We start from the raw sequence: 26,665 nt of genomic DNA, 5'->3' as shown, positions 1-26,665 counted from the left end.
GCGCGCGAGCTCGCACGCTCACGCAATCGTACATTGTTTGTGTGGCAAGTGCAGACGCGGGAAAATGCAAATCGGTGCATGAAACTGCGGGACAATCGGTTTAAAATTATACGATATAGGAAGCTGTAGCGCAGTTGAATCGTTTTAGGAGAGAACGCGTGTCAGGCGTGATATTTTCCCTTGTTTTCTTTTTAGGAAAATGAAACGTGAAAGCTGGATGACGGAGCACGTGAAACTTTTGAAAGATTTTGGACGATCGTAAAACGATAGCGTGATATAAAATAAAATGGCATTTTGGCGGAGGGAAGATATACCTGCGTTTGTATCACCTCGATTGATATTTTTGGAAAAATAATACTTAGAAGTTGAACCATTGAAGTGTTGGACAAATCGATGCTACATCGTGCAGTGTAAGATAAAATGAAAGTTTTTGGCGTTAATTTTGCGAATGATTGAACTCCGATTCGACTCAGTTTCAATTCAATTAGATCGTAATGTTATCCTATTCTCTTCGTCTGTAGTTAATTGGTGAAATTAATATCGCGATACCAGTATCCTATTGGTTACATATTGCGCGATTGCAAAATAATAAATACTTGAAGTAGTCAACAAAATGTAATTTCACGCAATTAAGGTGATACCTGGTTGGATGATATTGTGCGCAGACGCAATATAAAACCGCAGTTTCTCCAAAAGGTGAGCAAAAAGATCACGTATTAATCACTTCCAAGTGATTTTCTTCCCATAATAATCTTACGAAAGTAGTCAATTAAAAGTAATTAATTAAAAAGTGGGAGTTACTGCTTCCTTTATCGATTGTAATTAATTTCAAACCGTAAATGTGCACGCGATCCTAGTAAATGTGCACATCGGAATCCTTAATTTTCTCGGAGCCTGACAAGCCGCCTGCGCCGCTACGAAATCAATTAAGTGGTAATCTACCGGCACATCAAATAAATTTAATCACTGTCGGGCGTCGACAGAATCCCGGAATTTCATTCGTCAGTGTCGCAAAGTCAACCTTGCCACGGTTACAACGAAATATCGTCATAAACGAGCATCGATAACGAGCACAACTAATTAGCGCGATTTTTTGTCTCTTACAGTCGTCGAGTAAGCTCGAAACCTACATCGATCTGTTGCAAATACGAGGCTGTATACCATTTTTTCTTTCTCTTTTCTTTTTTTTTTTTTTTTTATTAATTTCTCATCGCGATATAAAAGTTTCTGATTCAAAGACGAGCCGGTTAGCAGGTTAAAGGGAAAGAATCTCCATCGATTAATGACTCAATTAGGATGACCAGGTACAAGCGAAACGATTCGTTACTGGTTAAATTACACAGGTGTCCGATCGGTAGTGGCAAGTTAGAGATAAGAAAATCGCGTGAAGAGGCAAATTGGAGGATCAGCCAGGCGAACATAATACGCGCAATTCGCATAATGCACACGTATCGGTAATAAGAAGTGGTCTTGGCAATTAGTGTCGAATAATTAAAGGGTCGTTAATCCCTTTACGGGCGGCTACACTAAAATACCTCGAGCCGGGGAGAGGTAGAAGAGGAAAGCAAGTCCAGAAATCTTGGAAGGCTGGTCGAGGCTTGGCTCGAAATTGTAGAAACTATCGATCGTTTCGGGAGCTACGTCTTAATTCTTGCCAGCGTTTCTACGCGGAATGCAATAATCGTACGTTAAACGTGACACGGCTCGCCATATAATTAATGTCATGTGAGAGGCGAGTGTCGCGTTACAATGCATTCGCAATGTCGTTGAAGCACCGTAATTACCGTGAGTTTGTCTTGCCTCCCCTGACAACAAGCCCTGACAAAGAAATATAGCAAAAACGTTATACTTTTTCGAGAGAATGGGGGGAGGCAGAGGGTTTGCAGCGTGGTTTGTTTCGAGTTCTGAGACTTGTTTTTTCACTGCGACAAATGGTCGTGAAAAGAGAGGTAGCTAGCTAAGTGAGATACATAACAGTAATAACATATTGGTTAAGTGAGATATATCGCGTAGTAATGATATTTGGTTGCATTATACTTATATCATATAACGTGCATATTTTTCTAAATTGAACAATAGCTACGGTAGACGCGTACCTTTGGGAATTAATAATTTTATAAAGTTTCTAAATTTATACTACATGTTGTGCCATTGTGAAACTGTTAGTTCTCTTTCTTAAATTTTCCTGTCTAGCCATACTGTTCGTTGTTTCATAATATTCTCATTGCTCGTAGTATTTCGAAATAATCGAACCTATGAGATAAAAAAAGACAAAGATTTCAGAGACATCGAAGACTAACCTGCAGTCGGATCTCTCTGGTACTTACTACGCGGTACAATTCCTTGGATCGATATTAAAAGCCGCGTGGCGCTAAATATCACGAGACAAAGGCATGCAAATGTTCGCGAGGATAACAAGTGCGGCAGGAACGTAGGGGACTGGGTTCGATGCGCGAGAAAGCGCGAACGCAACCGGTGCTTTTATTTTCGTAAATTATTTTAACCGTGTGTGTGCAGCATGCGCGAGCCTACGTTTTACAAACAGCAAAAAGTGAACGAGAACAAAAGAAGCACAGAGGAAGAAGAGGACCGAGGAAAAAAAAGGGACTCGTGCACTCGTTACCGCTGGACGAACATATGAAAAATGCATGACGCCGGAAGGATCGTTATGCTAATTCGTTCGACGCCGCGGCAGTTTCGTGTACAAACTTGCTAGCCACGTCTACACACACGCGTGCAACACCATCGATCGTAATTAAACCTGTCCATCAGATTTCCATCGGGCGGCTGCTCGATTTCCACTTTCATCGTGTGTCACTTCACCGCTGTCACGGTGTCAGAAAAGGGGTTTCGCTAAGTTAGCTCCAAGGGTAGCTTCTAATAATAACGATATTCGATGTATGCGGAGGGTAGAACTTAACGGTGAAATGGGGAGTTTTGCTGAAATTGTTTTGATTAATATCTCTGGGTTAATGTTTCTTAAAATTTTGTGAATTCTGATGCGTCTCGGTGATGTGATAGCGAGTGACGGTTTCAATTAACCAGTAGAAATATAACGAGGAAAAATACTTTTTCAGTTAGAACGATCTTTACGTTATTATCTAAAGTTCTGAACAATTTTCAACAATATTGTTCAAAAAATCGAACATCGATGTAACAACCGAAGGTTAACTTAACCTGAACGTTTCCTTCCAGAAAGGTAATAAACTTGACCAGGATTTTTCAATCCTACTTTCCTAAAGACTAGAACAGATGATAATGAATCGGTATAAAAGTAAATTGAGCGTACCGCGTGCATTTTTAATTACATTCCTCGAGCCTCGATGATGAATCTTGATGAATGTATAAATTACTGGAATGCATGGGCGCGCAAGCATGCTTTAAGATGCTTTAACACTATATGATTCTGTAATCACTATTAAAGCACTCCTTTTATTTTTATATCTTAATTATGCTTCTAGCTACGGATATTTAATATTCTTCTGTGAAACGAAAGATCTCCACTTTGTTACCACATTCGTTATACAAAAACATTTAACAGTAGCACTTGATCAGCGTGGCTAATGACGTTTGATCTTTCTACCAAATTTTCTGTGACTGACGCCGTAACTATTATATATTTACGGTGTATTTGATGAAGTACGTATATAGATAATCGAACATCATTCCGGTTCGACTAAATTCGCGATTTTCTTACACGTATCTACTCAAAGATATATTTCAATCAGAAAACACGTCGCGTTCCGACATTCCACCAGAAATACGAATAGCACTTTGTTTGTATCCACTCATACGCGAAGCACAAAACCGAGCTACTTATACCGTGATTCGACAAATCTGCCCTCAGTATCTGTAATCCACAGTGCGTTTAATATTCATACATTCAAACGAAGATACCTAGCCATCATTACCCGACGATTACTATATCCCTGGAAATTTCACCGGCGTTAAAATTCGACCGAATGCGTTCTGATTCAACCGAAATATTAACAACATTGATAGGGAACATTTCACAACTACGGTTCTATTAATGATAAGGCGCTAATTGATGAAATTTGTCTAACCAACATACGCGCATGGTCCATGTATAGAGCTCACTAAAATTACCAAAAGTTTAAAAATTCAATACCAAGCGAGGAACATACGAGAAATTAAGAATGCAATTATTTTTAAACTACAGATCTTTCGACCTATTTAGTCAATATATCGTAACACGTTATCCTATTTTAGACCTCTAATGAATAAACTAATTGTTTCAAGCATCGCAGAGAATCTATACGATGTTCCAATGCGGATTAAACATTTAAAGAGCCGAATATAAATTTGCCGAACTACGGTATACAGGATGTTGCGATTCAGAAACGTTATATAAACTGCGATAAAACCGTGCAACTAATTCACGCAGATCTAGTGTACTTTCCTTTTACCATATTGTCCTTTTGCGCGTTCGAACAATAGTAAGATTGGAAAATGAAAATTCGTCCGCAGCAGAATTAACAAGTAGCTTAACCATGAGCAAGCGATGTTCTTGCGATTGTGGAACTCTATCCATCCCGATGCATACGGAAATTGGGTCGAAGCGGAAGCCAAACGTCGACCACGGCGCAGAGGTCAACGAGAGAAAGTTAGTAGAATCGGTGTGTGCTTTGGTCGAGTCAGTAGAATGGATACGGTTGCCGGGAAAATCTGCGAAAATCAGGTAAACGGAGACGGATAATAACTGTTGAACCATCGAATCCAGCGGAACTGTTCTCCGGAATAATAAACGAGCCGAAATTTCCGAGGGAATCATCCAGAATCCATTCGACGAACGTACATAACTTCTAGTTTTAGTAAGGCGATTTTCTAGCAGCTCCCTCAACACGAACCCAGCCCCAAACGATCCTCGCATCTCCGATAATTGTACGAACTGTGTTAAGCGGCAGATGGTAAGTCGGATTATCGGGGAAAACTTTATGCATCCCTACGTACGGGGAAGAAATATTCATACGTTCGTGACGAGGGTTTCGCCGGAAGAAGGTGAAGATCGTAACGTTAATCCGACGACGCGGCCATGAGATCCTTTGTTAGTGTTTATCGAGATTATGAGGAGCCCAGTGATTTTGCGTTGGAAAATGAATGTAAAGCGGTATAAATAAACTATCCTGTTACTCGTTACTATCGTAGAAAGTTCGTCGAATAACGTCATGTTAGCTCCGAATAAAATGATAATATTATGCAAGAGAGTAAAATGAAAGAAAAGTGTTTCGGAAGTTTCGCCGGATCAGAAGGTTCGCCAGTCCACCGAGAAAGGTTACGTACGAGATGATAGAAAATGAAAGAAATAAATGGCAGATAGCCTAGAATATGACTGGAATGTAAAATAAATAAGAAACGACCAAGAAATATCTTAAACAACGATTTAAAAAACACGAATGAACGTCAATAGACGAAATTATTCGAATATAATTTTTCTAGTTTCTGATATGCGAAGGGATCCAGCACTGCGGATGACAGGAATGAAAGGGCAAAGTTTGCGGGTCTGAAGCAATATAGAAAATCAGGATGGATTATCCGACAAGAAGACGACGCTGCTTTTCCGTGTGCTCAGCAAAGAAACGCGGGAAATATGCGGGGGATGCGAAAAGTTGTGGTACGATAGGAAGGAGGAGAGGAGAAAGCTGGTCGGCTCTTGTAAGCACGAAGAAGAATCGATGTTCGCCAACAAAGTGGTAATGCCGGGCCATCTGCTATTCGCCGGATATCAGCAGCCAACCAGTCGAGCTGAAGAAAATCGCAAAAGGGAAGAGGAAGAACAAATTCTAATGAATTTTTACGTTCCCTATTCGTCGTTTACTTAACGTTCCTAGAAAAGACAGTTTTGAAATTTTAATAGAAGCGAGAAGATTTCGGTTCTAATAAATTTATGTAAAATGGCATATGTTACAAGACTAATATTTAATTTAATATTCGGAATACTTTAATTATTTCTAAGACATACGTAGGATCTTTCGAGTTTCTTACAACCAGTGTTACAGATTATATCGATAAAAATATGTAATTTCCAAATCTTAATAAGAAGTTACAATTGTTTATAAAAGCTGTAATATCGTGACGATTTTAGATATTGTTTAAGAAAGTCGAAAAACGAAACATTATCGGATAAGGAAACTCCGATGCTGTTGTTCCATTCTAAACGCGGTAGGATCAACGATTTTACAGTTAACGGGCTATGCTGTAACGTTAACAACATTTGATCTCGTCACGGATAATTCCCTCGTTATCGGTGTATCAAGCATTGTGCGTTTCGCTCTCTTCCTCCCACTCATCGCGGGGATCGCTCTGTTACTAGAAATTCGAATATTAATGTGGACAAACGGGCAGCAGATTCGCGCTGAGCGTGAATCCAACTCCCCTTCTAATTCCAAAGCTTAATCCAATCTGCATGCAATTGTCAACGAGGCCGCACTACCGTCGAGCTGCTTGATTTTAATTAAACCCAATGCAGATTAAATCTAGGCAGTAAACACGCCACCGGCTCGGAGACAGATTAGAAACTCACCCTGCTCGCATAAATTAATAACGATCGGTGTCGATGCCTGTTCAACTTAAACTGTATCGAGCGATTAACCCATCAAAAGGTTAACAAAGGATCCCATACCGTTGAATTTACTTGAAATCTTTGTTTGCTGGTGGTGATTTGATTAAAAATCCTCATTGGTCATTTAAGTCAAATTTTATGGAAATATCGTGGATGACAGGTAATAAATCTAAATGACGAATATGAGGTTGCTACAATACGAATTTTGTTGCATCTATGGAAAATTTCACGAGACGAAAGTACGCATAATATGCAGAGATATATAAAATATCCAAAATACGGCACAATGTAATATTTAATAGACAAAACGATTCTCTGCCTAAGTTTTATTTTATTAATCACATTCGTAAAGATATAAGTTTGTATGAATGTCCGCGATTCAACGACGATTATATGGTATATAATTACAATGGAATAACCGACTGTACGAAAATGCAAATTACAATCCAAGCGTTTTATCCCCCGCGCAGAGGAATACTACAAATAACTCGAACAACGAAACAATCGCTCGACCAAGTAAACTGAAAGCGTTGCCCTGAAAAATAATCCACGAAATAATCCACGAAAACTATTCTTGGTAAGGAATGCTGCTTTTAACAAATGCGGTGATACCTTTGATTCGTTATGGGTCGCCGAATCCTACGATAATCGAGTAAAGCTGAACGATCCGCGGAGCGTAGCACGAATACCGTACATTTGCATCAATTGTTCCAACAGTAAGGGCAACCGCGAGGCAAACGCAAACTTCAAGTATAAGCCGTATAGTTGGCGAAGTTTGAAGTTCCCCCCAGGGAGGTAAACTAATTAAGAAGGATTCGAGATAATTAATTCGTATGCCGGACGTTTGTTTCTGCTTCAAGAATACCGCTGATATTACGCGCGGCGATCAGACGCCCTTCGCGGATTAAGCAGCCGTCTACCAGGCGACACGACGAGAGTTCCAACGACGAATATTTCGACCGTGCGGTATCCGGTTCCGGTCTCCTAATGAAACTTGCAACGATTAAACCACCTCCGAAGAGTAGCTTAAAACTGGACACGTTCCAGTCCACGGATTGTAGCTGCGGAAGTAAACTCGTGAATCGTCTTCGGCGAAACGTGACCCCATTATAGTCAACGACGAAGTCGTCAACGATGCATTAAACGACCCAGGTAAGATCCCTGGATTCGAAGACGTAAATAGAGCAGTGAGATGGTTAGAGGATTCTGATTCTAGCGATTGTGGCATGAAACGTCGGTACATAGTGTTATAACCGTAATTATGCGTTAGGTGATTGAGAAGAGGTCTTAGGGTAGTAGGATAGGTAGTGACTATTTCCATTCTCACTGTGAATGTAGTAACCGATGGGGAGATATATCGTTGCTCGAAGAAATCTCCGGTATAATAATTTTGATACAATTTTGCGAATAAACTAACAATTTTGGCAAGAACGTCACGAATGATCGCAAAATTGTCGAGCCAAAATTATATAATTTAAGGAAACAGCTGAGTAACTGTTTCCGTTTCTATCATGACGGACAATGAAAATTGTTGGAAAATTAATTTTCAAGCGTTGCATGTCGATTGTAACGAGAGTTTACGATGTACGAAGCAACAACAAGTTTGTAGATCTTTTCAAAGAAGATAATAACATAGCGGAGGGAGAGCACGAGTTTAAAAGCACGAGTTTGAAAGCACGAGTACTATGTAGTTTGTGTTGCGATATCACCTATAATGTGCTTTTTAAACTTCATCAAAGGAAACAAAGATTACATCTATATCGCCATTTGAAAATATGAGGTTACCTGACTTATTGTTACTTCCTGCGAAAGAACACAAAGATTAATTCCGTAACAGTGTTCACGTTGAAAACAACTTATTAATATTACTTACAGCTTGGAAACTTACCGTTCCTGTCAACACTTTTGGCTTAAAAATATTAACAAGCAGTAAGCTGCACTTAATTACTAGTTTATATGCTTGACATTCTCTATTATCAGAAAATAATTTATTTTTTCAAAGATTCCTTTCAATTATAACTTTGAACTTATAAAACACTTCCCATCGTAAACTTTAATTAATTTTTCAATTTATACGTAGCCTGTTGTTCCACTATGCCTCGAAATTGCTTCTAAATGTTTTTAAAGAAACTCTTTTCCATAATATACGACGGAAAATGCATATTACAAAATTTAAGTTGCATAATAAATATTCCTTTGAAAGTTGTTAATTAATATTCGAGTCGACTGCATATCGCCAGCCGGTCTTACAACTTTTTTATCCTATTTCTTACACTTTCCTCGACGTGCTGCCTTAAATTTGTTACCGTATAAACACGCACTTTTTTAATTTGCATTCGTAACATGCACTGATATCATCGATTATGAATATGTATCCCTTGGATAAGCAGAACGGTTCTGTCCATTTTAATTAATGAATGGAGTTTCCTTTTGCTTTTGTCCGTCGTAACAATTTGTTCCTTATCGTTATCGGATATCATTAGAAAAAATCCAACCTATTTTTTATTTTTCCGGTTATACGCTGCTTATACGCTTACGATCATGTGCCTGGAGTATATCAGGGAAAATGTACACTCTTTAACGAAGGCTATTATCAATCGGTGCAATAGCGAGCTTTATACTACGACAGAAGTAGTTCCGAAGATAAAAATTCATAAGCTTACGGCCTGTATCCGAGCAAGTGAACAGAAACAGCAAAATTCAAAGTCCCGTACTTTCTAAATCAATTCGAAGCCAACAAACTCGTAACGTAGCGAGCCCCTAATATCACGTGCGTTACATATTTCATTCTAAAAAAAATTCCTGGCATTGACGTCAAGAGATGATCGATTTACCGCAGAATGACCCAATACTATAGCTTCCTCATCGACGCTACAATTATCGTAATATTCCTATTCCAAACTGCTGCACGGCGAGAAACATATGCAATTAACACAAAATTCAATGTAAATTTTTATTAAAGTTTTGATTAATTGTTAAAAATATAAAAAAAGATAAAAATCAATTTTAATTAATTTCTGCACCAATGTTAAAACGTTACCAATATTAAAATTGGCTTTCGTATCCGGAAGAGATGCTCGGAGGCTATTAAAATTAACCAATTTCGGACGAAATTTCCCTCGTCCCTGAAATAACGAAAAATTCCCATCAAGAAAAAACTGCCAAATTTTTCCTAACAAGCATGCACAATGGACCCCTGTCCGTTCAACTATACCGTATCCTTATCGTCCGAAAGCGGCTGCCTCGTAATTGCTAGGACTGTAAGTAGCTAATAGTATTAGCACGCCAGGTTTCCCTGGTCCCGGCAACAATTAAGCTGAAAGGCACGTCGAGTCTTTCAGCAAGATGAGTAGATTAGCTTGTTAGTTTAGCTGCCGCGTTATACGCGATACACTCCCCCCCCCCCTTGCCAATGTTTTCGCGGACGTACCACGTTTCCGTGTTTTCACCGCGAGTTTCGCGTACCTCCGACTTCAACAAAAATAAAGGGAGGAATAGACTCGACCATCGCGTCGAAGACAGTGTTGTTACGCGCGAATAATCAGCGTGGACGAAGACAATGCGAATCGGGCGACGTGAATTCTGCAGGAACGCGGTCATTAAAGTGATCTCAGAAGCGGAGAATTCGTCATGTTGACCACGGCTCTCGTACTCGCGTTCGAAACGTGTAAATAACGCGAAGTTTCTCCGTACACGGCTCTTTCGGTTTCACTCGTGCAAATACGCTTTATGTAAATTAAACGTTGCCATTTAAACGTGTTTAAAATGCCTCGGATTTTATATATCCTTGATTAAGACTCGTGTGATTTGCTTTGTAGCTTCGACATTAGAGAAATCATTTTTTACTAATTTTCTGGACGAATTATTTTTTTCGCAGCTTGTAAATTTATTGACAAATTATTTAGAATTTGTTCGTTGGATGATTCGTAGAAATTCGACCGAGTTATTCGAGTGAATATCTGCGGAAAATTTGTTCAAGGATAGATGGTATTATCCGAAAGTCTGGCGTCATTCGATGCAGCCAGCATAATGACGCACGAAACGCTGGAAAAAGAAAGGCTGGAAATCGACCTCCGAATGACGATAACGACTGGCGGAATAGGAAGTTCCTACTCAGACATTAATAACCAGCGGAATCTCTTTTTCTCCAGGCAACGATCGTTCTCACTCGTGGTCGTTTTTTTAAAAAGTTTATCGTTATTGCGACCAACGAATTGCCTGTATTATCTACATGGCTACGATTAGGGGTACAACTCGATAGTAAGTATCCTACTCGTGAAATATTCAGAAAAATTGACGAATTAAAAGTGTACTTGCACGTTGTGTAAAAATACGATGTACAGATTTTATTTAAAGAAAGAAGGTGAATCAATTAAGCAAGTTAAAATCCAGCTTTTTCTTTTATTCGAAATGTTATCTTCCCTATTTAAAACACTTCCTACCGTATTAAAGAATGTGCTCATCTATTATGATTTCTAATTGTTGCTTTAGCAACTGCAATCAGTTTCAAAGCGTGACTCGAAAAGTGAAAAATCTAATCATTTGCTGGTAATCTTCGTGCTTCCTTAAACATTATTAAATGCTTCCTGTTTTTTTATTCGTACAAATTTCCTCGATAAAAGGACGGAGGTAACATAGTGCGAATGATCGCTATCGTAATTTTTCCCAGCTTAATCTGAGAAAATTTCAAAGATAGCAATCAAGAAATTATCGTAAAATTTATAAATTCGGAGAAGGAAATTTGCAACGATAAAGAGTAGCAAACGTAGCTTGAAATAACGTGGAAAGAGGGAAACGTAAAGGACGAAACCGCCCACACCGTCAAAACCCTTTAAGCGAATGCAGCACGATGTCGAAATAATCATAAGAGAGCCGAGTCTCTCGCAATGTCCGGATATTTCACCTACCATTTGCCCCGTAAAAATCATCATATTTCCAGGCATACTCGCGCTGTCGCGAATCATGAGGTGGCGAGGAAGAATAAAAGAAAAAAAAAGAAGAAAAGGAATCCCTGGAACGGAAACTTCATCGTTTCGTCGAGCTTTTCGCTCGGCCTGGAAAACGAGCGAACCATCGAAGAAGGGAATAGCGGGAATTAGAGCGAACGAAAGAAAAGGGGCCGATGGAACTCATTTATTTTACGTCCCGAGACCTTCCGAACGCTTTAATGCTTTCTCTAAACAAACTTCCTCGCTTTTGAAGCGGCTCTGTTACCTATTTAAACACACCATTCGCCGTTTTGCACGGGGAACGTTCTTGTAATTAAAACGATCTTCCGATACGTGGAACGGCAAGACTTTGCTCCAAATGTACTCTGTTCGTACAAGCTCGCGTTGAGTTGGCTATTTGTGCCGGGATCCACGACTTCCTGTTTATTCCTGTTGAATAGGAAAATTAGGTATTTTCTCTCGTCGCTCGAGATCCAGGTAGCCCGGTATGAAACTTTAAAAATCTATCATTTCACCCGCAATATCTCGCGTCCCGCGTAAAATACTACCTATCAATCTAAAACGCAATCACCAGCGCAGGTTACATCACTTTGAAATAGACGGAAGAAAAAACGAGACATAAAGAGAAAGTGGCAAATTCAACAATAAAAATTGAAAAGCGAAAAAGTCGAAATGTACTCTGACAAACCGAATATCAAAAATTCCAGAGGTAAAAAATACCCGTGCCAAGGTGTGGATCGCGAAAAAGCTTTACCTGGCCAACACAATTCGAAACGAGAGCGATCTGTCACCCATCTTTGACAAATTTTATCATCGATACCGTGATCCATGCGCGTCGAACTTTATAGACAGCAACGATGCTTGACAAATTTTCGTGGAACATTTCCGAGAGAGAGCGAGAGAGAGAGAGAGATAGATCGAGAGAGAGAGAAAGAGAGAGAGAGGGCAGAAAAGAGCCGCCGTACCTCCTGCTGGCCAAGCTGAGGCAATCGAGGTGTCTAAACAAACTTCAGAAGACGTCGTCTCCGACTCTATTTTAAGCTGGCCGAGAGTGCACAAGGGGAGATCGTGGCTGTGCCAATATTTGCCACGGACTAAAATGACATATCGTTGTTGTCGGAACGCGCCATTAAACATTACAGCTGCAGACTTTCACGGTGTCGCGCGACAAGGTGCATTGTAACGCAAATAATGTGCCGGTGCGGTATCATAGAAATCATCGTTGAAATGGCTGTCCATTTCGACCTGGTAAAAAGGGGTGGGAGCACCAGGGCTAACGTGATCGTGGCGTTACATGGTCAACATGGCTGTTAACCGTAAGAGGACGAACAATCGACGTAATAGCACGAACCACTTCATCATGGAAAACACAATCCCTTGCGTAATTTCACTGGACGTATCTCTTCGTCGCGTGTCTTATTACCGTTTATCGGATTATGATATTTTCACGGAATATGTATCGGCTGTATCGCGACACAGTTATTACTCGTTCGATAAAATAAGAGTGATGATGGTATTAACGCATTATGAATGGATGGTTGGACGATCGATCAAGAGCGATTATGATTCAGTAATAAATGGTAATACACAGGATTGGTCGTAATACAACCGAGCAAGGAATGATTCTACATGAGTTATCTGTCTTAACTTTCCAAGTCGTTTATACGTAGAAAATAACGAAAGATGATTAAATCAGATATTTATTAAGTAATACGAGAAAGTAGTAAGACAAAGGAACATGTTTTACTCGAGGAAATTTTGGACTAACAAAGCTAAATGTTCTTGACACAATGAGCGAAATTTGACGAGGAAGGTAAGGTATTTTAACGTACAACTATGTACTATACACGCGTGTACCTTGCCTCGTATGATTGTGATGTAGAACTGTAGGACAGAGTCGCTTAAACGCAGAATTATTATTACGTTCCATTCGTGAAAACCAACTTTGATATACGATTACGTTATTTCATCCATGTCAAAGGATTACAATTTCATTTGATAACTGAATTTTAATCACACTCTCGTGATTCAATGGAGATCCTTCAACATGCCGCGCCACGTTAATACGTCAATTATAAAATATTATCGCGAACGATCAAATTTTGAATTACAATGTTCGAACTAATGCATCGTTGAAAGCCTTTCGACGAGCGACAACGAATGTAACTTGGTTGACAGTTCTGTTACCATTTATTCCCTGCAATCTGTTACTCAAGAAAAAGTTGATCGATATACGTGTGAATACGCTTAGACATATCCAACGCTGCTGGAAGACAGTAAATTCTTTTCAAATAATCTGTGAAAAAATGTCAAAAACATATCTCATCTTCTCCGACATCTCAGTATCGAAATAACATCTTTTTCAAAGGAGCAAGATGATTCGAAGAAAAATAGAAATATCCTTCGACTTTTTTTAATATCATCGTATAATCGCTTTCACAGTAAAAAGTAGAGAGCTTCCTCTTGATTCAAAGAATCATCCAGTGATAAATTTGACAAGCATCGTTATTCAACATTGCCTTTGACTGTGCAACCGGCGCATACATATAGTTGCCCTGATGCAGGATTAATTTCATTTAACCCTCTACTTCACTCTCTACGCTCTAGCAATTTGATTGCCCTTCCGGTCGCTAGCACTCAAGCATCGTGCATCCATGCTATTAATGCGTCGACATTACAAAGCCATCGATAACAATGACTGTTCGCTTTTGCTAGTCACCGTGTTGTAAATTTCATTCACCGTGATTAAATTCGATGAAACACGCAAGGAACCTCGTACGTTCTCTCCTGAAAATTGTAAAAGCAATTTGTTAGTCGAACTGCGCAATTTTCTTGTATAGACACAGTCTCATTTGCGTTAATCGTAACAAATCTTTTACCATACATATTACTCACTATAAATTCATAGACTAAACTTCATAAAATTCATTAATCCTTCATTTTTAACGATAAAGCATCTGAGCCATATTATAGTTGGATTACGCGTAATAGCGAATGCAAGATTAAGTAATTTTCGTAATAAACGTCATAAATAGGTACCTACGAATAAAACGATGCATCTCGATCTCGATTAAAGAGAAAAACGAACGGCCGGATGAAGATAGCCTAATCGACGCTTCAATTGCAACCTTATCAATTTGATTGGCCGTATAACGGCTCTATCTACCTAACGAGAACCGCTCCCGCGCCATTATTCGTTCCGGCATTATCGATTCATTACCTCTTGAACGCGTAACTCGACGTCCTTTGTTGCGGCCCACTGAAAATCCACCAACTATAGTTTACTTTCCCAAAATTCGCACCTCTCGCACGAAATAGAACGATGAAAGGTAACGGGAAACCGGTGGTTCTCGCGTTTTGTTGTTCGACCTCGTAACTTGCAAAATTTAACATTACACGCTTGGAATTTCTACAAACGTCGTTAATTTCGTTTTACGCGATATTTTCGGAAAAACCATTTCAAACTTTTAATCATCTCTGCCCAGAAATATAATTTAAATATAAGTTTCCATTAATATTCGGTACACTTTGATAAATTGCAAACGCCAATAATTTCTATACTTTCGGATATCGTTACAGTTTACGAGACACTTTACAATCGACGTCGACTGATCTGAATATAACAGCAACTGATAATATCATAAACCAAGGAAGCGATTTCATAGAAAAATTGGTCGCAAGTCGACAGTGGCCAATTCCCTGTTGACGTAAAATCGAACGATGCAAAAGCAATGTCACTGATTAGCGGAATTATATTCCTGTTACGAGAAGTTTCACACCGGCTGGCGCGGTTCACCGTCAAATTGAAACTTCGTTGGCTGATTTATCGTTGGAGAAAGAAACGACGACAGAAAATTAATTAAGAGTTCGTCGCGATCGCGAAAAACAAGCTACTGGAACAACGATCCGAAGGAAAAATTTGAAACTTTTGCGAGACGTTCGCACAGTTGAACCAGGTATGTGTACGATGTGCACGCACAGCGCAGCCTATGACGATGAAAAAATAAAAGAGGAAGAATAAAACAACGCCATGGTGCAGAAGAAAGTAACGGAAGAAGCAAAGACCGGTTGAATGAGAACGAAGCTCGTTCATAGTCTCTTAAAAAGCTGAAACACGATTTTATTCCATCATCCTTCGGTTTCTCTACACGATACGTTAGGCGTTTTGTCTGTGTTTAAGCGATTGAAAATGACGATCAATATTTTATAACGTAGTTGGAAGAAAGACGGAAATGAACGTTTTCGATGAGAAACTACTGGAAAGATGATCACTGTGCTGCATAAAGCGTTACATAATTTATGTTTACGGCATTTCCTGTACCATCGAAAGTCTTATAGAAATTCTAACTAAACTCATAAATTTTAAGAATTTCTTCGAGCTAATATAATATCGTCGATGACTACTTTTCATATAGTTCGCGCGTAAATAAAATTGTTCTTGATTTATCTTTCATATTTTTAGTCTTTGACGACAAACCTTTCAGGCGGTTGATCTAAAATCACCTGTATAGAGGTTGTCTAAAAATAATTTCTGATACAGTTCCAACTAAAACGAACCAAAGCACCTGCGTCTAATCTTCCGAGTTCTTTGCTCGAATAATAAATAAACCTACATAGACCAAAGTCAACGGACTCTATATATTCGATTACGACATTGAATCGTAAGTACTCGAGTACTAATTATTTGTTTCGGAACGATAAATGAACCTCTTGGGCGATCATTGGACGTAAAAAGACCAACAAATTCTTCCTGCAAATCTTCCTACTCCCATTCATCGAGCCATAATTCCGTGGTTCAACGGAAGCACAATTCAGCGTTTTTCTATTCAAGAGAGACGAACAAAATGCAGCGAGCTGCTTGAGCTTTCAAAATTCCCGGACAACGACGTTCATCGTCGACAGGTATCGCAAAAAATACCATTAAAGAGGAGTTTACGTAGCGCAAAACGACTGGAACGACGCGACGTTCAGCGGCAAAAACAGGCCACGGGGACGTCAACGGGCGAAATTAACAATGGTATTAAGCAACATAACAGGAACAGAAGCAAGACGCGGCGAGACAGTAAATTAGCTTGGCAAAGTTGAAGCGCATTGCGTCTCCACCACTTCGTAACGAAGAGTAAATGAGTCTTGCCCGAGTTCAATTTGTACCTACATCTGTTACGGCTTCTGCTGCGGCCAAACTCGAAAAATAACCGTGATAAATAAAAAAAATTGAACGAGAAAAAAGACAACAGCGACGCAGTCAAGTAATAAATTGAAATTAGAACACAAGGCAGAGGCCGGACGAAATATAAAACGAAACGAGTGAATAAATTTTGCGACAACGTCGAAAGAATACGTTTTGAGAATGAAGGAGGATGATGATGAATAAGTGTGGACAACTCGCTTCGTGTTTCCATTTCAAGCCAACGGGAGAAGAATTTACTTCTTTTCGCTGAGAACAGCGAGATGCGAAACTCTTTTGAAATGCAACTATTCTTGGATAATTTGATATCTGGTTAATTTAAAAATACGAGGAAAATGTAGTATGTACGTAGAAGAAGAATGACAAGGGAGTTTCAAGAATAAAGTTAAAAGTACAAGTTAGATACAAATTTTTAATAATCTCCGGCAAACTCGGAGAGTAAAACTCCAGGAGGTTGTAACTCGAGTATGAATCACCCACGCAAGTGTTCACTGACTATAAAATTTTCCAACGAGATTCATAGTAGAATAATCTACCATCGACGTATAATTAAATAAAAATCGACGTAGCTCAGGCATTTTTATCTTAAACTATCTACGATTCTGATGGAAAATGAATACGTGTTACGCCAAATGGTAAACTTCTTGAGAACGTAACATCGCAAGGTTTTGTCGTTTTTTTCATGGCCGTGTCCGAAGCAGTTCTATCACGAGATCGCATACTTTCGATTAGCCAAGGATGTGTATCGCGAACAAGTTCAGTTGAGCACGTATTCCAGCCATGCCTTCGCTCGACGAAGTAATATGTAACCTGCTTGATAGTCACGGCGCGCATCCCTGTCATCGGACACGAAACTCTGGCTTCCGCTTGTATCACGCGAGAGAAGACGCCAGACAAAGATGAGGCAGCTGCGTGCTTCACGGTTGGAAAATCAGTGAACTTCGGACTTAATAACGCAATGTCGATAATCAAGATACGATAGAAAACTTCTCAAACGCTTTTAAAACTTCCTACGCCTAATCGAAATTTAACGAAATCAAAGTTGATTGCTAAATTTAAAGTGCAAATCGGCCGCGATTCCCAAGAATCGCAATACTCGCAACAGCGAGAGAGACAAAAGAGACAAAAGAAGAATAACGTTTTCACCATTGACGATTCATGCGGACATCCATAAACCGCATATTAGCCGCGCTATCTGCTTATCCGAACGCCACCCCATCCCACCAAAGGTTAATTACTCCATTCCAATTAATGCTAATAGTATTACAGATCGCAGCGTCCCTTACACGATAATGCGCCCCGTAATAAGGTGAACCGATCGCATCCCCTAATTAGTGGCGATGCACGTAACCTACCACAGGAAACAAGAGAATAGCTGATATCAAAACGCGTACATCTGCGCGTGGACGCGGGATTCGTCAAGCGAAAACGAGGCCAGAAAGCTAACCCGCCTTTAATTGGTACATGTTTCGTGTTAACATCTGTTACAGGGTTACGCGTGCTTCTGCCGCCAGCGCACGGCCAAAGGTGGATTAACTAATTAGAATAGCGTACGATCCGACGTGACCCAACGATTAAGATGGTACAGTCGACCTGAACTTAAGCACGATGTAATCGTCTTAGATCCGTAACGACCATCGGGGCGGGCGAGCATTAATCTTCGACCGTGTCTGGGGCTGCTTGATATGCCGCTGTGGATCCTCTGGTGATCTCGTGTCTGCCACCCCAAACCGGAGGAATCACCATCGTATCAGCCCGAGTACATCGTGTACTCACGAGGCACCAGCTCTAACGTGTCGCTGAAATTAGCTGTGTATCTCACTATTTTTATATTTGCCATTGTATTCTAGAGCTTACGATGCAGAGAAATTTGATATGCAATGGTACGTCATGAAAGTATTCGTACATTTACATTTGTTACTTTCAATAAGTGGAGTAATCGTATCAGATTGAAATATTTCAAGCAACATGGTGTCTAGAACTCAGAAGAAAATGCGATATCACAACGAATTTATTGAAAATACATATCAGTATCCACTATCGTTACCAACCAGCTTCCATAAAACTAAATATTATTCGAAACTTCCGTAGAAACATTCTCTAATTTCACGGTTTCCGCGCTTATCGCCAAATTTCCCTAAACAATTTAATCTACTTTCGAACATGTCAGAGCACGCGGACCACCGTACGAATATACGCGAAAATACGGTCACGTGTTTCACAAGCCATGAAACACGAACAGTCGGTCTTTCACGCTATTTTCGCCGTACGTGATGACATTACGTAGGTATACGCGATTTCTCGCGTACCCCCGGAAAGAATATTCACCGAGAACGGACCTCGCCCTCGAATTCCACGTTCCACGTAAATTCTCATGGCGACACGACGCGTGTATTAAGAATCCCCATAAAAGAAAAACGAAGACCCCTGTAGTTTCAGCCACGAAAGCCAAAGGAAACGTGCATTTATTACAAGTTAAACGACAGCTTGGCTCTAAACGTTCTCTCAAACCGTTGCTTAGAACATTCTTTCGTCCCGAACAGTCGTAATTGAAACATTAAAAGGCTATTACGCTTGTGTAATTACGCTTTCATTATCGTCCTTAGTCACGATACTATTAGCTAGCAGGCGTACGACGCACGAGCGAAAAGAGGGTGTAGAAATATAAAAAAAAAGAGAGTGAAGTAAATGGGTGGCAACAGCGGCATAATCGACGAATGAAATTCATCGTGTCCAGCACGCTGAAACGCGAGAGTTCGACAAACTCGTGCCAAACACGTGACCTTAGCCAGAGTTCGCGGAACCCGGCCCCCGTTTGCTATTCAAACCATGATCCGTTGCCCGGCTATGGGATTCCTTTTTGGTTCTACCTGCGAATACCTCGTCGAAGATGCGATATGGAACGGAGCAGCCGCTACATCGCGATCGATAAATCTCTACCTCGCCTCTATTAGAATCGATATCGTTCTAAAAACCACCCTTCTTGTTCGATATCTACGTTGAGAAAACGCGAACATAATTTTTAACATACAGAACTATCCACCTATAATACGCATCTATAAATATAAAATACATAGACGATTTAATTAAAATGGTGAAATTAAATTTACCAAAAATACTTATGTAGATCTTGCCAAGAAAAGAATGCAAAGTTTGCTTACTCTATTCAATAAAAAAAAACGACTTGTATCTGAGAATTTTTCACGACTTTTTTAAAGCCTACAACTATACAAAAATTAGATTTAGACACGAATGACCTAGTTTAGGTGCGGTCGATCGATATCGTGTGAAATAAAAGATTATTTGAAGATTAAGTAAAATTCTTTCGTGGCGAGCTTTCTTTGTCGATTTATGGACTAGAGCGAAAAACAGGCAACGAAATGATTAACGATACACTAGATGTACCGCGATGTAGTCTCTTAGGGCTCTGAATATATCATACGGCTAGCTTGTAGGTGCAACGTAGAGGTGGTGGTACAGATCAACGAAGGAATTAGGCCCAAGGGAGAACGAATCCAGTGTCCGCGAATTACTCATACATCGTGTCACGAATTTACGACACGTATATCGCTATTGAGACTGCATTCGCCAGAATCTAGCAGTTCGTACGAAAGGCCTGGAAGGCAGAAATGCAGACCAGCGTTCGTCAGATAATTCCCAAACTCTGATTTCTGACAATTTCAACCATAATATATCTAACTTGTTTCCATGTCCGTTGACACGAAATATTCATGTCCGATGACGTCTGCTACAAATCCAATTGCCTTAAGAACATTGTTCCTGACGGAAGAAATTGTCTTTTATCGCTCTACGTAAAAATAAAAGTGTATTTAAAATTTAAAAAGTTTGTCATTTTTTCGATATTCGTGCGATTTTCTTTTCGAAATATTTTCGGCTGGTTCGTGTTTCTTTAAATAACTTCCGCTTTCTCCCCCTATCTGCCGGATTATTCGAAATTTACTATACTCCGTGGAATCGTTCCTTTATTCTTATTCCGGCTAAACCCAACTTACAACGTGTATCGTTTACCCGACGAAAACGCGGCCTCGAAAAGACCCTCAAGGAAAAAACCACTTATCTCTCGCCACTTCTCAATTACTCCATAGCAGCCTGACGCCTTGAACCACCCTGTGTAAACGGAACGACACAATTTCCAGCGTTTCCGTTATACAATATCGAACGGACCATTCTTCTGTAAAAGAAAAAAGAATAACCCGAAGAAATGTACGCATACTATGTTACTTTGGAAATATACGCGACAACTGTGCCGCGCTCTTGAATATGCAAATGGGACAATAAGCGTGTCCCCGAGTTGAACGAAAAAAACTGGAACGAGAAAGTTTAAGGTAAGGCTCCAGGGAGAAAGAGCAATGATAGGAAAACGATCGAGGATAAAGGAGCGAGGTCAGGTAGAAGCAGCGTCTCGATTTACGTTTTACGAAGTTAATTGAATGGGTCCTCTCTCCCTTGTCGTAAGATCGCTTATAACGATGGGGGCGGAACGGAGCCTATGGAAGCGCAAAATGGTTATTATCTCCGGCGCCGCAGACATAGCTGGCTGAGCTTCTGATTTACGAGCTGCCCTCTCGACTTAATCCTCGCATCTACCCACTCGTTCCACAGCGACGATCCTCCTGTGATCGGTGCTGCAATTGGTTCTCGTCTTTTCAGACGTCGACCAAAGACATTAACACAGCGGACGCCTGTTTCGAACCGTAGCGATCGATGCCTTTTAGGATCGGACTCTAATCGGTCGTGAAAAGCGACTGACAGGAACTAAGACATCGAGTACGATCGATTGAACCGATGTATCCTTATATTGGAAATTTTGCTTTGGGTAAAAAGAGAAAGAAAGGAAAAGAATCGAATAATTTTTATACCGCCTTCGAAAAAGAAAAAAAGCGTCCAAATTTAATGAATATATATATTTTTTATGTATGTTCGCCGATTTCTCCGTAACGGTCTCACTAATCGGAAGGATTATTTCGTATCTTGGGTATATTTTCCCGCTGGACTCATTAAAAAAAATGTTTACATTTTCGTTTATCGTAAACTATTCTTTACCAGCATATAAGAATCAACGAAGGGAAATAAATGTTAACGTCATATTCGGGATTGGAATCATATCTTGGAAGGATAACGTGCAATCTTTCACCTTACAGCAATCCGTTCGAGTACCGACGTTATAAGCATATTACGAATCGAATAGAACCGAGCGACGACCCAAGAAGCGACGTTTCCTCTCCAGTTCTCATCTCAAATACGAAACTTTGTCGTATCGAGCGATCAAACGCTTTAACCGATATAGTAACCCTGTCAATCCAGAAAAAAGATCCTCGATCCGCCGACTTACATGGAGCCTATCGATCATAATCTGTGAAAAGGTGCAGCGATAAATTTGTAAATCGAGCAGAACCGAATTAAGACTCGCGCAACTTGTTTTCCACGACATCTATCCGATACAAGAAACTTCGTGATAGGATCTGGCGCCACTTGCTGGCTCAAAAGTTGCAACTGTAATCAGGAAATTCTCGTGGAGGGCTTACGGACTGTCTAAGGAAATTTCTCCTCCGGCTAGACAAATCGCGAGCATCAGGAACTCGTTCCCGAGACTCACGAGCTCTTCCGGTTTTTCACGGAGCGGCTGTTCGCCCGGACGAAACAAACCGCTCAATTTGTGGTCCGGCAGCCGAACGAATGACCCTCGGAACGGAGTTTCAGCGAGTTTACGTATCGGTTCGAGACTTATCCCTAGCGGGCTGAGCCGGATCGTGTTCGTAAATGGCGCCATTTTTCACTCGGTCCGATCAAGCTGCCTCCGATACATAGTAAGATGTCGTTAACACGCACGATTGCGGCGTCGCTTAATCCAACGTACTTAATTCGCCATCGTTTGCAACGTTCCTCTATCGTCCCTTCGGTTTGACCTCTTTCCTAAAGTTCCCTGGCTTTGCCAGTTGCTATCGAAACGTCTCTTCCGGGATTTTTTTAAATCTCCTTAACTACTTGGCAGAATATTTAGTTAAATGCGTTTTAATTAAGAAGATGCTCGAGAGGAAATAAAACTTGAAATTTACGTTCGAGTAGCGTAGTTACTTTTATATCGAAGTTTGTTTCACTTACTGAAATTAGGAAGTTAAATGCCAGTCTTTGCGTCTTCCACGGGTAACAGCGTGAATCTGCATACCTGAAAAGAAGAAACTTGTTAGTCAAAATCAAAAGATTCACTCGCTACTACAAATCTATTCTGTATAAACCTCGATAACTAATCATTGTCAAAATTTACAGGCAATTTTGTCCAATCGCCGTCTCACCGTCTGCGATCACCGAATGACGAATTCGAATAGGACGGCTTCGTCCCAACCCCACGAGCGTATTCCCGCAGTTTAATCGCGTTATATCGCGATAAGCTTCAATCCGATTTGGCCAATTCAATTTTACGAATCCTTTCGCAGACGTGCCGAGATCGTATCGCGTTTAATAGACATGCCCAGCCATCTCGCTCCGAACTAATAATTTCCTATGTGAATAACAAACCAGCAGTTCCATTCGCTCGAGTACCCATTACCGAAAGAGAACTTAGGCTCGCAGCTACAAAACCGTCTCCGTATTATACTTTATTTCAATTTCAACTTCCGAACTTCGTGATTCCACCTCATAACTGTTGAAACGTTTTAAAGTCGTCATGAAGTTCCCAATAAAATAAACATTCCGCCAAAGTTTCCGCGTAGAACTTTTTACTTTTGCACGATGCGCGAACACGTATCCCACACTCGAGCCGTACGAACAAACATGTACCCGAGGCTTAACTCCTAGAAAAATGAAGTTTCGCTCGCGTGCAACGTCGCTCGACTAAAGTTTTACGACGACTAATCCGCCGGTATTGCGCCGGAAATTTTACTATCGTGATAACGTAGTGTACCAATATCCACGCGACACTCGAGAATTTAATATTTATGTGTACAACGAAAATTAGTCGCGACAGCTAGGCGATGAATTTAATAAAATATTTCGCATCCTCCGCATTACTTTTTAAACGATATTACTTTACTCGATATTTATTATTCTTTTTTCTGTGTTTAAAGAGCACGAACTAAGTTCATCGTTGGGAATGACAGGCCATTGCAAACTGTATTCCACCAACGCCAAATATAAAACGTATCTGGCTTGGTCAATCGCAAGCTGCGTTGAGGAACAAACCGATATTCGAATTTTGAAAGTCTATGACGAACGATATACTTCAACCACAGAATCCTTACTTAACTCCAATGTACAGTAAATCGACGTTCGAGTACCATTCTATTTGTAATCGAACAAAAATAAAACTAAAATTAAGAGCCGAGTCCATTTAACAACCGTCGAAATTTAATTAAAAAAAAAAATCATCCAACTCTCCTTTTATCGGTACCCAAAATATAACGCCGAAGGGATAAAGATAAAAAATAAAACCTCCATCCTGTCGGTACAAGATCATTCACCCTCGAACCTAGAATCGCGCAAATCTGAATTTACAAAATCCCCGCCTGTTTACCCTGTCGATTCAATGCCATCCCTCTCGCTGCTCCAAGATAAAACCTAAAAAAAAAAAAAGGAAAGAAAAATGAAAGAGATCAGAAGCAAAGTCCAAATTCTATAGGAAATGAAAGCCTGACCCTAAAAGACAGGCAGCCAACTCGATCTCGCCACTCGAAGTCGGCTGCTACCTCTGTGGAAATTGAAGTCGGACGCGAAAGGGACCATCTCCGTATGTAGGCCACCGACAGCAATAACACTTTTTCCCCGGGAATACTTTACATCGACATCGTGGCACACTCTCAAGATCCTCGTGCGATGGTAGTGGTTTGATCCGAAGAGGAAAAGAAATACAGGGACGAAGGATTGTGGAATCTGTGTATAGGATTTTCACAAACGAAACGAGCAATCTTAAGGCTAGAGGATCCAGTGTTCGAAGAGGAGCGACCGATCAGAACCTGTCTGCCTTGGCTTTCGAGCTTCGTAACCACGAGGAACGGCCTTGAGTGTCGCGGATTCCACTTTCACAAGCGACTTCCGCCCACCTCCGTGGAATCGATCCGCGTCCTCGCGGATACCTTTTTCCTCTTCCTTGTCCTTCTTCTTCGTCCTCTGCCTCTGTCTCTCGTTCCCTTTCTCAGCCCTAGCTTGTCTCTCGTTGCAGCTGCAATGCAACCCTCCGTTCCGCAGGGGAATGTTATCCAATGGAAGGTAAAACGAAACATAGTTCTTTTACGGTTGCTCGATAGTAAAGAATACGGCCAGAGTCACAGGGGAAAGCGTGTACAAAATGCTATCTGTTATTCGAAGAAATACGACTGGCGTGGGAGAACGCTTGAACTAGAATCGATAAGACGAGAGGCGAAGAAGAAAGGGAGGATGAAAATAAGACGGTTTCATGTGTGGTGCGCTGGGTAATTTCTGGAATTCGTGACAGATGATCTTAAGATACAACGAATACGCGAGAAAGAAATATTAATGTTTCGAAAGGATATGAAAGTTATACGAGTTGATTATCATTGTTTTCTTAGTCATGGAAATCTTTTTGTATAGTAAGATCTTTTCCCTTGTTCTAGGAAATGTACGAATTTTGAATCGCTGACCTTGGATCGTATCTTTCATCGTCTTTACGCATGCACAGTTTTTATAGCTGTTACGATTTTTATGATCGATTCGAATTAAAAATGTTCAAATTGAAGGGAACCTCGAGTAAAACACTCTGCTGTGGACGCCCTTTTGAGACAATCTCGGTTTAATTTAGTCACGAGATGGAACGCATCTAAAGAAACTTTATTAACTTCGTTTAAGTTTCCCTTCGTGAAAAAGTAAATTGATATAGGAGAAAGTCTCGACAGTAGAAATTCTGAATTCTCGGTTCATGGTTTAATCAGATGTTAATGATAACTTTTATAATTAGCATTTCTTTAACTAAATAATTTTGTTCTGCTAGATCGACAAGACACCGCCACGGTACAATGGTACGGAACTTTCTCCCCGGACTTTCGGCAAATTTCAAGATCCAAGATCTTCCAAGACCACGCAAACAGACCCATAGCTCCTCAACGTCGTTAGAACTGCAGTTCTACGCAAAACTGACCGAAACCGAACCCATTACGTTTCACACGCCAGGAACTTCAGTTCGGGGAACACGAGACCGTGTTTTCTACGGGTCACCACATTCCACCGTCGCCGAGTTCCATCTACGTTCTACAACCGGCCGGCCAGAGCACGTGACGTAAATTCGGTTCAAGGGTCGTCGAACGAAGAGCGGAAGGCTCGTCCAACGTAAAGAAAACGGGATTGCTCGCCAACTTTGCTACCAAACTCCATCGCTTCGAGAACGCGCGTACTTACGAGAAGCGATACGTATCGAGTGCAATTTCGAGCGGTCGTATTTCTCCGCGTGCACGTGTGCACCACGGAAATCCGAGCGATGCCTCGACTTGTCACGCTTGTAACGTTAGCTCGTAATGTCCACGATTTAATAACGCGTACAGCACGGTATTGATCCCCGCGGGAACTCCGGTCACCGACGCTCGACCATGCTCTACTCTAACTCGCTTCCTGACGCGATAATTAGATAGGTTGTCTCGATAAGAACAGTTTCAGTCGGTTCTTTCGTGCCGACGATGTTAAAGGACGACACGGAGTCTCTTTAACGAGGATAGCATCGTAGCTTCGACGAGCAGAGAGTGGCTTTCAGAGTTAAGGACGTCCTTCGAGAACCATCGAGATATCTAGAATTTCAGTTGTTTGAGAAAGAAACTAGAAATTAGAGGAATAAGGGAGTTTTTGATCCGGAACGAGGCATCTGAAACCTCCTACATTCACCTTCTATTTTACCACTCAGTCATAGGGAAATGAAATCTAACGTAACTTCGTCAAATCGATCTATGATCGTTGTTGAAAAGTCGTAGATTATCGGATATTCGGTAT

General features: G+C 40.6%; 1 protein-coding gene across 4 annotated transcripts in view; it reads right to left on the bottom strand.

Moving 5' to 3' along the window:
* Pgant9 (polypeptide N-acetylgalactosaminyltransferase 9) overlaps positions 1–26,665 on the bottom strand; it is a 293,677-nt gene that overhangs the window by 220,815 nt on the left and 46,197 nt on the right. For 3 of the 4 annotated variants that reach the window (XM_069124998.1, XM_069124997.1, XM_069124994.1), the window contains exon 2: positions 22,841–22,904. The exons of the other annotated variant lie outside the window; for it this stretch is intronic. The gene's annotated coding sequence lies outside the window, so the exon portion shown is untranslated. The remainder of the gene's footprint in view (positions 1–22,840; positions 22,905–26,665) is intronic. 4 annotated transcript variants of the gene reach the window in all.

This window comes from Bombus flavifrons, chromosome 12 (genome assembly GCF_040668555.2).
Source record: "Bombus flavifrons isolate JBK064 chromosome 12, iyBomFlav1_principal, whole genome shotgun sequence".
Classification (NCBI taxonomy): domain Eukaryota; kingdom Metazoa; phylum Arthropoda; class Insecta; order Hymenoptera; family Apidae; genus Bombus; species Bombus flavifrons.
Note: the sequence above shows the minus strand (reverse complement) of the source record. Positions and strands in the feature narration are given on the sequence as shown.